General features: G+C 43.4%; 1 pseudogene; it reads left to right on the top strand.

Annotated features, from left to right (window-relative positions):
* Positions 1-11,046, top strand: part of LOC111971297 (uncharacterized) — a 56,765-nt pseudogene extending 45,719 nt beyond the window's left edge.
* The last annotated feature ends 1,518 nt before the right edge of the window (positions 11,047-12,564 follow it).

A 12,564-nucleotide genomic window follows, 5' to 3' on the forward strand; every position in this document is an offset into this window, starting at 1 on the left:
CTACACCGCCCGCAACCGCAAGGTTCTCCAGAGGGTGGTGCGGTCTGCCCAACACACTACCGAGGGCAAACTACCCGCCCTCCAGGACACCTACAGCACCCGATGTCACAGGAAGGCCAAAAAGATCATCAAAGACATCAACCATCCGAGCCACTGCCTGTTCACCCCGCTATCGTCCAGAAGGCGGGGTCAGTACAGGTGCATCAAAGCTGGGACCGAGAGACTGAAAAACAGCTTCTATCAAGGCCATCAGACTGTTAAACATCACTAGCACATTAGAGGCTGCTGCCTATAAGCATAGACTAGAAATCACTGGCCACTTTAAGGAATGGAACACTAGTCACTTAAATAATGCCACTTTAATAATGTTCACATATCTTGCATTACTCATATGTATATACTGTATTCTAAACTGTTATACGGTATCTTAGTCACTTAATAATGTTTACATATCTTGCATTACTCATCTCATATGTATATACTGTATTCTATACTATATCTTAGTCCGTTCCAATCTGACATCGCTTGTCCTTATGTACATAGTCTTAATTCATTCCTACTTTGATTTGTGTGTATTGGGTATATGTTGTGTAATTTGTTAGATAATACTTGTTAGATATAACTGCACTGTCGGAGCTAGAAGCACAAGCATTTCACTACACCCACAATAACATATGCTAATCACGTGTATGTGACGAATAGAATTTGATTTCTATTCAATTTAAATTTCAAATGGTGTATCAACTCAATTGCTGTGGTCTGAAGGAATAGGTCCATTCTATGAATTCTATTTTTATGATTGAAATGACACCCCCCCTGTATTCATGAGCATGTTGTCTCAACCGTTGGCGGGCACAATACAAAAACCTCAGATGATGAAATGTAGGTCTAAGCTACAACGTACACTACCGGTCAAAAGTTTTAGAACACCTACTTATAAAAATAAAAAAAATACATTGTAGAATAATAGTGAAGACATCAAAACGATGAAATAACACATAAGGAATCATGTAGTAAATTTTAGATTCTTCAAATAGCCACCCTTTGCCTTGATGACAGCTTTGCACACTCTTGGCATTCTCTCAACCAGCTTCACCTGGAATGCTTTTCCAACAGTCTTGAAGGAGTTCCCACATATGCTGAGTACTTGTTGGCTGCAGTCCTTCACTATGGGGTCCAACTCATCCCAAACCATCTCAATTTGGATGAGGTCGGGGGATTGTGGAGGCCAGGTCATCTGATGCAGCACTCCATCACTCTCCTTCTTGGTCAAATAGCCCTTACACAGCCTGGAGGTGTGTTGGGTCATTGTCCTGTTGAAAAACAAATGATAGTCCCACTAAGCGCAAACCAGATGGGATGGCGTATTGCTGCAGAATGCTGTGGTAGCCATGCTGGTTAAATCACTGACAGTGTCATTAGCAAAGCACCCCCACACCATAACACCTCCTCCTCCATGCTTTACGGTGGGAAATACACATGCAGAGATCAACCGTTCACCCACACCGCGTAACACAAAGACACGGTGGTTGGAACCAAAAATCTCAACTTTGGACTCCAGACCAAAGGACAAATTTACACCAGTCTAATGTCCATTGCTCGTGTTTCTTGGCCCATGCAAGTCTCTTCTTCTTGTTAGTGTCCTTTAGTAGTGGTTTCTTTGCAGCAATTCGACCATGAAGGCCTGATCCACGCAGTCTCCTCTGAACAGTTGATGTTGAGATGTGTCTGTTACTTGAACTCTGTGAAGCATTTATTTGGGCTGCAATTTCTGAGGCTGGTAACTCTAATGAACTTATCCTCTGCAGCAGAGGAAACTCTGGGTCTTCCATTCCTGTGGCGGTCCTCATGAGAGCCAGTTTCATCATAGCGCCTGATTGGTTTTGCGACTGTACTTGAAGAAACTTTAAAGTTCTTGAAATGTTCCATATTGACTGACCTTAATTTCTTAAAGTAATGATGGACTGTCGTTTCTCTCTGCTTATTTGAGCTGGTCTTGCCATAATATGGACTTGGTTTTTTACCAAATAGGGCTATCTTCTGTATACCCCCCCTTACCATGTCACAACACAACCGATTGGCTCAAACGCATTAAGAAGGAAAGAAATTCCACAAATTAACTTTTAAGAAGGCCCACCTGTTAATTAAAATGCGTTCCAGGTGACTACCTCATGAAGCTGGTTGAGAGAATGCCAACAGTGTGCAAAGCTGTCATCAAGGCAAAGGGTGGCTATTTGATTTGTTTAACACTTTTTTGGTTACTATATGATTCCATATGTGTTATTTCATAGTTTTGATGTCTTCACTATTATTCTACAATGTAGAAAATGTAAAAAAAATTAAGAAAAACCCTTGAAAGAGTAGGTGTTCTAAAACTTTTGACCGGTAGTGTATGCGAATATGAAAAAATTGAAGGTTAAGCGTTTCTAGGTAATTTAAGTTAAAGGTAAAAAATATATATATATTTATCTTACATATTATAGTTATCATGTGAAGTGTCTTGAGGTAAGAGGGTAATCAACCACATACCCCGCATTAACCCTTTGCTAACTTTTAATTTGAAACAGGCTTGTGTAAATACCTGTTTTTAGAGACTATAGAACTAGGCTAGAACAAGGACATATGAATATTTACCTTACTGAGGTGATGTAGATGGAATAAAATCGTTCTATTATTTTCTACCCTGTTCTTTCTAAACGAGTGTGCTCTGAGCTTGAAAGATACTGATCATAGGAGATTTGATGTGTAATGTACTAAGAAGGCGCATACCTTTTTCATTTAACCACACCCTTTGAACTATGATGCCAACCAATAAGATCCTTTCTCTTCAATTTAAAACGGAAGTGGGGTGTCTTGATTTATCTAGTTCTCTCTAAGTCATGACGCAGACACGGAAGAATGGGAAGGCACCAGGCTCAAACCTACATCTTCCGAATATATACCTGGTAATGGTGTTAAAGAATTAGCCTGACCAGGATGAAGTACCTGCGGCAACAGGTGTGGTAGAGACTTCCAACGTTTACTCTGAGAATCCTACCAGAGATGATTTTGGACCGGTAGGAGTGACCTTTTTTGGAAAAAGTGGATCCCTGCTATTCGGCCAGCCCATGTTGTTTCAAGCTATTTAAAAGGACAAACTGTGATCTGTCAAAGTTGGGGTGGAATTGTTATATATTTTTTTGCATCCTCCGTCCAGAGGCAGCGAGCGAACCACGTCACGCGCCTCTGGCATCAACCTGTATCATGCTTTGCTTTCTCAAAGGAGCGATCAATGGGGTAGTGTAGAGTAAAGGTGGCTCAAATAAAAAATAATATTCCTGGTGTTTGAGATGCGCGCCGTATGCTGAGACGTAGACCCTGTGGCAATGGCGCGACTGAGAATACCCTGTCTGTCTTGTTGAGCTTTGACACAGAGTTTCTACCTGGTAAGGTTAATATTTGCTATTCTGTGAGGGCCTATGTTCCGAACCCGCTACGGTGCTTTTGGTGCCAAGGATTCCGATATGTTGCAGCAGTGTGGAGATAGGGAGATCCTACGATGTGAGAAATGTACAGGAGGGCYTAGTCAGAGGGAGTGTAAAGTTGGGATAGAGAAAGCATTGTGTGTCAACTGTGGGGGCGCCCATGCAGCTGGGGATCAGAAGTGCCCTGTGAGATAGAGACAGGTTGAGATTGCCAAAGTTTGAGTGGGGCAGAAAGTTTTTGTGCTGAGGCAGTGAAGATAGTAGAGGATAGCCAAAGGGTGAGTAATTCGACTGGGAGCCCCCCAGCTCTGGTAGTGGATGGTGGCCTGGAGTAGGATCTGGTTGGGTTCAAGTAGTGGATTTTTGGGGTATAGTGGTATATACACTAAGTGTACAAAACATTAGGACACTGCTCTTTCCATGACATAGACTGACCAGATGAAAGCTATTATCCTGTAATAATGTCACCTGTTAAATCCACATAATCAGTGTAGATGAAGGGGAGGAGACAGGTTAAAGAAGGATTTTTAAGCCTTGAGACATTTGTGTGTGCCATTCAGAGGGTGAACGGGCAACACAAAAGATTTGTGTCTTTGGTAGTAGGTGTAAGGCACACCGGTTTGAGTGTGTCAAGAACCGCAACACTGCTGGGTTTTTCACACTCAACAGTTAACTGTGGGAATCAAGAATGGTCCACCACCCAAAGGCCATCCAGCGAACTTGACACGAATGTGGGAAGCATTGAAGTCAACATTGGACAGCATCCCTGTGGAACACTTTCAACACCTTGTCTTCCATGGCTGACAAATTGAGGCTGTTCTGAGGGCACAAGGGGGTGCAACTCAATATTGGGAAGGTGTTCCTAATGTTTTGTACACTCAGTGTATGTGTAGGGTTAGATGGTGCAATTGATTTGCCCTTCCCCCCCTTTTTTTGTGACAAAATGTGCAATTCACACTCCGATCTGTAAAACGCAGCAGCATTAGGCCACACAACATTGCTTCTAGACTGCCGGAAACGCATACGAAGAAGAAGGGAGTGAACAGTGACCAAGAAACAATTTCCACCTTAGCGTTTTTTTTGTATTTAGACGTTTATTAACAACCTGGAACTCATAATATGATTAATTTAACTGCACAYCATCGAATACTTACCCCATGTAGTGTTTAATTCGCACTAGAGACAGGACTTGGTTGATAGATGTTCTCTACGTAACGCTAGCTAGCTGCTAACAATGGCTAACTGTATGGTTTTTCACACACAAATAGCCTCCATCATGGAGGTGCTAGCGAATGCAGCCGTGGCAGAGATCTGTAAACTCGTGGACGACGACTATGCAGTGTTTCGTTTGGAAATAACTCAAAGCCGGAAAGAAAACAGGGTATTGCGGAGGAAACTACTGGAACTGAAGGTGGCACGGGAGCGCGCAGAGAGGACAATGCGAGAGCGCGTCCTCACCAGTCGTCCCAGTAGTGTCAAGATCCTCGACAGATACAGAGGAATTTCAAGAGGTACATTTAGCTGCGTGGCCTGTCGCGGATCATGTATAACGCAGTTACCGTCTGTGTTAAGATGTGTTACCCAGAATTGGTTATTTTGGATAGTTTTTGGATAGTATGCAATAATTCACCTGATTACTTAGTAATCTTGCATAAAGAGACAATATAATATACAAAACAAATGTATTGATTTACTGCATGGCTATTATTTACTCAAGGAAAACAATATGATGCATAATACATTGATCAGTACAATAAATGGTATATCAAGAAGTTATGAATAGTGTTACCTTACATCCTTGCCAATTGTAGACATTGTTAAGTGTACAATATAGCATTGACAGTAGCTAACCACGTCTTTGCCRCCAATCACTCTCTCAGGTGAAGGACATCTCACTGGAGGCCACAGAACTATTGTGAAGCCAGCGGGACACAATACATGGAGAGATGACCAACCAATCACTGTTGATGAGGGGAGTGGAACCTCAACCCAGCACATTATCATGATTGAGGTTGGTGTAATAGTGTTGCATTACAAATTATAATTACTTTGGAAATCAAATGTAGCCTGTTTGTTTCAGAAAGGCTACCCTCTGCTATTCACTTGCTTACATGTACATCCTCATTTATCTGCCATAGGGGAGCTTGTGAGACTTACCTACAACATTGTTATCTTCTTGTGTCAGTCTGCAGAGGCTGCAGGTCCTGGGGTCAAGCAGGAGAGGTCTGAAGGAGAGGACCCACGGCACAGCAGAGACATCCATACTGGAGTGTCTGGAGCGCCCCCTGTAGCCACAGAGGACCCCACTACCACCCCAGCGCATCCCAGCGCCCGACGCAGCATCACGGAGGTCAGTGGAACGCCGAACGCCGTCCTCAAGTCAGAGACCAAGACTTTAACTGTAACACACAGGCTCTTACACAAAGGATCTGACCACAGATCAGACCCAGAGAGATTGGGGCTGGGGAGACTGGGCTGTCCTCCTGCTCCCGGCTCAGAGTATTTACCAGTATTTCACCATAGGCAGAGGATGGTTCATTCCCATGGTGATAGTGACGTGTTAGACACTGGCGGCGATGATCCGTCTTATTCTTACGTTACAAAAATGGACCCTGGCAACATGCCCTTGGGTTTAGAGACACAGACTGATCTGTCTAGAGGGGACAGGAACAATTACAGTAGTAGTATATACACTGAAGGCTGCCTAGATAAGAAAGGGGAGGTTATAGTGGTAGATGAAGTGACTGTGAAAGTGGAGGGCGACGCTCCTCCCACATGGAATGCAGATAGTCACCTTGGAGATGGACACTCACAGGGCAGAGATTTCTTAGATTACAGGGAAAGCTTAGAGACCGATCTAAATGTTGCCACCCGCTCTCCTTTACACTCGTTCAGGGATCGAAACCCAGTGTCCACATCAATGGGGCCTTCCGAGTCACACAGCCGTGTCCTTTTTGATGAGGTATTGAACTCAAATGACAGGGCTAGAGCCCAGGCTCAGAGAAGGGGAGCCACATCAGGCAATATTAAAGAGAAACGGTTCCTCTGCATGTTCTGTAACAAAGGCTTCAGCTGCCTCCAGAAAGTAGAGAGGCACCAGAGGGTCCACACAGGAGAGAAACCCTTCAGCTGTACCCAGTGTGAGAAGAGGTTCTCCCGCCAAGACCACCTGAAGATGCACCTGAAGGTCCACACAGGAGAGAGGCCGTTCGCCTGTATACACTGCGGGAAGAGGTTCTCAGAGAGGAGATACCTCAGGATACACCAGCAGAAAAACCATTCCACTCTATAACATATAAAGTAAACATTCCACACGATAGCTTCTGACGTCAAACCCTACATGAATTAGAAAATAACCACAGATTGTTTGGTATAWAAGCCTACAAAGTCTGTTTCATATTGTTTGTGCTGTGTAGGCTATATGATGTTCAAATTTTCACAAYGCACTTCATGAGAAAATTTATTCAGTTTATCATGTTCATGCAGATTTTTTTTTGAGGTGTATGTGTGGTTTTCATGTTGTTTAATAAACAAAAAAACTGAACTTTTCATTCGAAGACTTTCATTGACTCTAGACCCACACACTAACAAACATCTACTGTACGTCAAAATAGTTTAGTCAGGTTTGTCTGACTTTTGACTTATCATAGCTGACTCATATTTACCCACAACATCATATTTATGTCCACCATGATGGGTTTAACAACAATGAAGTCATTCTGTAACTACAGTATAGGACTCAAACATAGTGGGGATGGGTAAACACTCCATGTTGAAAGTGCGTTTTATCTGTGTGTGCTTAACTGAGGGAGTGCATGTCTAATCTGTGTCACCTGTCTCTTCCAGGAGGAGGAGGGTCCAGAGGTGCTGCTGGTGAAGGAGGAGGGGTGTGAGGAGGGTCTGGGGAACCCTGAGGGGACCATGGTCATAGAGGACAACCAGACTACACCTCCTCCTGAACCCACAGAGGAACCAGCTGAGCAGTACAAGACCACACACAGTCTCACGGAGGTAAGCCCACTGTGAACTACTGTCTGAATGGTATTCGTTCAGGGCCCGTATCCACAAKGCCTCTCAGAGTAGGAGTACTGATCTAGGATTCGTTTTGCCTTTTAGATCATAATGACTAAGATTATATAGACAAGTGGGGACCCGATCCTTGATCAGCACTCCCACTCTGAGACTCTTTATGGATAAGGGCCCAGGTCTTGATTAATTTTGTCTTACGTGTGGGACCATGCCTTTKAATTATCAAACCATTAGAGTGTCATATAATCAATTCAACTAACACGTTTGCATAGTATCACATCAATCCCTCATTGCCCAATCAGAAGATGCTCCATAGCAGGGTGCTCATATCAGATGTCTTGATTCAACAWCCTCTCACTCTGTATRTCTTACAGTCAGTAGACATGGAGGATGGGAAGCCTGATCTGCTGCTAGTCAAAGAGGAGACAATAGAAGACGGWCCAGAGAGCATTGATCTGCTGAGTGGACTAAAGATGGGGGAGCAAGGTAAGAGAGACATACATATACAGAACATAATAGATATAGCTACTTCATTGGGATGCGCCTGGCTATTARTTTCTCTTCATTCAATAAAATGAAATCAGTACAATGTATGTTTACATACTAAAACACACATAATGTACGAACTTCACCAGGTAATTGACAACAACAAAAAACTCCATATGTACAGTTTTCTGTGCCATGTTTGTAGTCTATTTTGTAACCTTCAGGGGATTGGCTGGAGGATAACAGAGGAGACTGGGTGGCCATCTTGGATTTCCAGACCCCGACCAGTGCAGCCAAGGCTCCAGGGGACAACATCACGGAGCAGGCCAGGACCAGTAGCGACATAGTGGAGGTCAGTGGATGGGACAGCGTCCTCAACTCTGGGCTGGGGAACAACACTGTTAACCAGAAACAGACAGTCGAACACAAAACAACGACCGAACCTAGTCTCCAAGACAACAGATTGTCAGAGACAAGAGTGAGGCGTCGATTTGGTCTGCAGGGACAGGGAAGTATGTGGCTTGAAAGAACAGACACAGACTTGGCTAGCGATGCTSCATCCTGCTCCTATAGTTGTGATTCCGAGAGACTGATGGCACCTCAGGTTAACCACCTAACAGGTGCTGCCTTCAGCCTGCCTTCTATAGGATCTATCAAATGGAACATGGACCCTGTGACAACACAGACACTTCCTGGCCTTCGTTCTCCCTACACTTTCCGAATGTTAAACCAGACCTCAGACAATGTCAGTGCCTCAACACTAAATAGCTACACAAGCCGATTGACAAATGACAGAAGTAGAGACGGAATCCGTAAAGGTGGCAGRGCCACAGAGAAGCGCTTCCCTTGTTCTTTCTGTGGGAAAACCTTCAGTTTCCCCCAACAGGTGGAGATTCACAAGAGGATTCACACGGGGGAGAAACCATTTGTTTGCCACCTGTGCCGGGGTAGTTTCTCCCAATCGTCCAGCCTGAAGAGGCACCAGAGGGTCCACACAGGGGAGAAACCCTACAGCTGCCCCCAGTGTGWGAAGAGGTTCTCCCACCAGCACCAGCTGAAGATGCACCTGAAGGTCCACACGGGAGAGAGGCCGTTCGCCTGTATGCACTGCGGGAAGAGGTTCTCAGAGAGGAGCTACCTCAGGATACACCAGCAGAAAATGCATACGGCCCATGTATAGAGTATAGTGACATGTAATGTAGTACTAGTTAGTTTGTAGTTAAATCTGTTGGTTTTGGATGTATATGGAGCTGGATGAGGTGAACTGAGGAAATAATGAGCATGGTGAGGTAGAGTAAAWMATATGGTGATGGTTGGTGTGATGGTGTCTGTAAAAACTTTTCACTAATGAAAAGTGACAACCTTGTCCTGTTTGATGCTGGTGTTTTATAATGAGGAAATTATAGTGCCTTAATTCATGTTTACTTGACATGAAGTGGTGAAGCTGTGTCTAATGTTTAACTTTTTCCAAAGTATTCTAAAATACATTTTATCACTGCAAGGGTACCAGATTTACAGAAAATAGTGTTACCATAGTGAGAAAAGTTATTCTACTTGTCACGTATCATTTTGTGCAATAAAAGTACTGTACTTCAAAGTTGAGTGTAAGACCATTTTTTTTTAAATTAAATACAAAATTGACTCTGTGTTGACTGACTTTATATCATTGCATCATTGCAGGGACTGAGTTTCCCTTCTCAGTCGAARCAAAACATTATACTAATTCTTGAATCGACACATATGGAAATGCTTTTATAATAAACTCCAATGGCTCCATATTGTTAGGTACTTGAATCACAGTGTTAGAGGCTTGACTGTGGTTAACATTTTATAATATCATGTCATGTTTCTGTGTATACAGCAAAGAGTTTCTTATATAAACCTTTATGCTTTTCTGTTCAATTTGTGTTTACAGTTTACAGAGGACCAGTTGATATCTGGTGTTGCTTGCGGGAGAGACTGGACTTCTGAGGTGGTTAGTCACAAAGCCTGGCCCCGGATCAGAACTCTGGATCCGGAGCCGTCGCTCTTCCTTCCCGGCTCAAAACCAGGCCTGAACCACAAGGGACAGAGACACCACCACACAGAGCACAACCAGTGGACAGGTGGACTGAACAACCTTAGTCCTGGTGGTTATCAAAGAAACAAAGGCTCCAGTCAGGGATCCAGTCTGCAGCCCAGACCCTTCTCTTCACAGRCTCAGTGCAGGGATGYAGCAGGGCCTGGGGCTGATAGAGATAGYCCCTCCTGTTCCTATGATACAAACACCACAGTATCCATGATGAACAGAGCAGGTCAACCTGYGCTTCAGCCTTCWCAGAGAGTGGTGGGAGACCCCTCTGGTGGTAGTCTATCAGCAAGTCTGTCTTCTCCTTCAGGGTCTCGTCTAATGCCTGGTGACTGGGTTCATAGAAGGTCTGGACCTGGGTCTAGCCTTCCTCATGGTTACCCCACCAATACAGACAGGGTCAGAATGGGTGTTCATCACAAGAGGTACCTAGCTTATAACACAGCACACAATCCCAACAACACCCAAACAATGGCTAGAGGTCAAGGAGGGAGCTCAAACACCAACCACCTGAGGGTGACTCCTGCTTCTACCTCCTCTGGTGTCATTGGGTCACAACGTGGGAGGCAGAGCATTAGGACGGATGCTGACAAGCCGTARGTCTGCCCCACGTGTGGGAAGCGCTTCGCTGATGCAAATTATGTGAAGAGGCACCAGACCGTTCACACCAAGGAGAAGCCCTTCAAGTGCAAACTATGTTACAAGAGTTTTTCCTTCCTGACTAGCCTTATCAGACATAAGAGTGTCCACAAAGGGGAAATATCATAGCGGTGTGGCTTGGGATATCTGGGAACTATACTTTAGCTGAAATAGTGTGAAGTGTCTTGGGGTAAGAGGATAATTAATCACATGCCCCTRGTTAACTTGGAATTTGAAACAGGCTTGAGTAAATACCTGTTTTTAGAGAGACAGTAKACCTGGGCTAGAACAAGGAGAGTTTAATATTTACCTTACTGAGGTGATGTAGATGGAATAAAGTAATATTACTTTTCTACTCTATTCTTGCTGACACACTGTCCTTTCTAAACAAGTCTACTCTCAGCTTGAAAGATACAGTACTTGTCATAGGAGATTTGATGTGTAACATYATAAGCAGTACCATACTTCCAAGAAAAGCACGCATACAGTTTATTTAACTACACCTTTGAGCTATGATGTCAACCAATAACATTCTTTCTCTTCAGTGTAGACGGAAGTAAAGTGACCAAGAACAATGTTCACCTTAGCGTTTTTATTGTTATTTAGATTTTGTTAAGACCATGGTACTCGAAATATTAGTCATTTAACTGCACAGCGTCACATCCTTACCCTAGGCAGCCTTTAATTCGTTGGAGGCAGGACTTGGCTAACGTCGTTAACAATACCAACAGCTATGGTTTTCCACACTCAAATATACTCTATTATGGAGGTGTTAGCGAATACAGCTGCGGCAGAGATCTGTAAACACATAGACGACAATGCAGTTTTGTTTTAAAATGTCTCAATGCCAGAAAGTAAACAGGGTATTGCGGCGGAAACRACAGCTACTGGAACTAAAGGAATCYCGTGAGTTCGCAGAGGACAATGCAAGAGCGCGATTCTCGACCGATACKGAGGAATGGCAAGAGGTTCGTACATCTTGCAGAAGGCCGAGATTGACTTGCGGCGTTTCCACTAGTTACCACAATCACAAAGTCAATATCGTAACAATTTCTAAAAACAAAATGTGCTTTTTGGTCTTAATGTCCGGTTAGGATTAAAGTTTGCAGTGTGGTTAGGTTTAAAATCACATTTTAAGATACAGTCATTACATTTACATTTACATTTAAGTCATTTAGCAGACGCTCTTATCCAGAGCGACTTACAAATTGGTGCATTCACCTTATGATATCCAGTGGAACAACCACTTTACAATAGTGCATCTAACTCTTTTAAGGGGGGGGGGTTAGAAGGATTACTTTATCCTATCCTAGGTATTCCTTAAAGAGGTGGGGTTTCAGGTGTCTCCGGAAGGTGGTGATTGACTCCGCTGACCTGGCTGTCGCGGATCATGTATAACGCAGTTACCGTCTGTGTTAAGATGTGTTACCCAGAATTGGTTATTTGGATAGTTTTTGATAGTATGCAATAATTCACCTGATTACTTAGTAATCTTGCATAAAGAGACAATATATAATACAAAACAAATGTATTGATTTACTGCATGGCTATTATTTACTCAAGGAAAACAATATGATGCATAATACATTGATCAGTACAATAAATGGTATATCAAGAAGTTATGAATAGTGTTACCTTAACATCCTTGCCAATTGTAGACATTGTTAAGTGTACAATATAGCATTGACAGTAGCTAACCACGTCTTTGCTCCAATCACTCTCTCAGGTGAAGGACATCTCACTGGAGGCCACCGAACTATTGTGAAGCCAGCGGGACACAATACATGGAGAGATGACCAACCAATCACTGTTGATGAGGGGAGTGGAACCTCAACCAGCACATTATCATGATTGAGGTTGGTGTAATAGTGTTGCATT

This window comes from Salvelinus sp. IW2-2015, linkage group LG13 (genome assembly GCF_002910315.2).
Source record: "Salvelinus sp. IW2-2015 linkage group LG13, ASM291031v2, whole genome shotgun sequence".
In the NCBI taxonomy this organism is placed as follows: Eukaryota; Metazoa; Chordata; class Actinopteri; order Salmoniformes; family Salmonidae; genus Salvelinus; species Salvelinus sp. IW2-2015.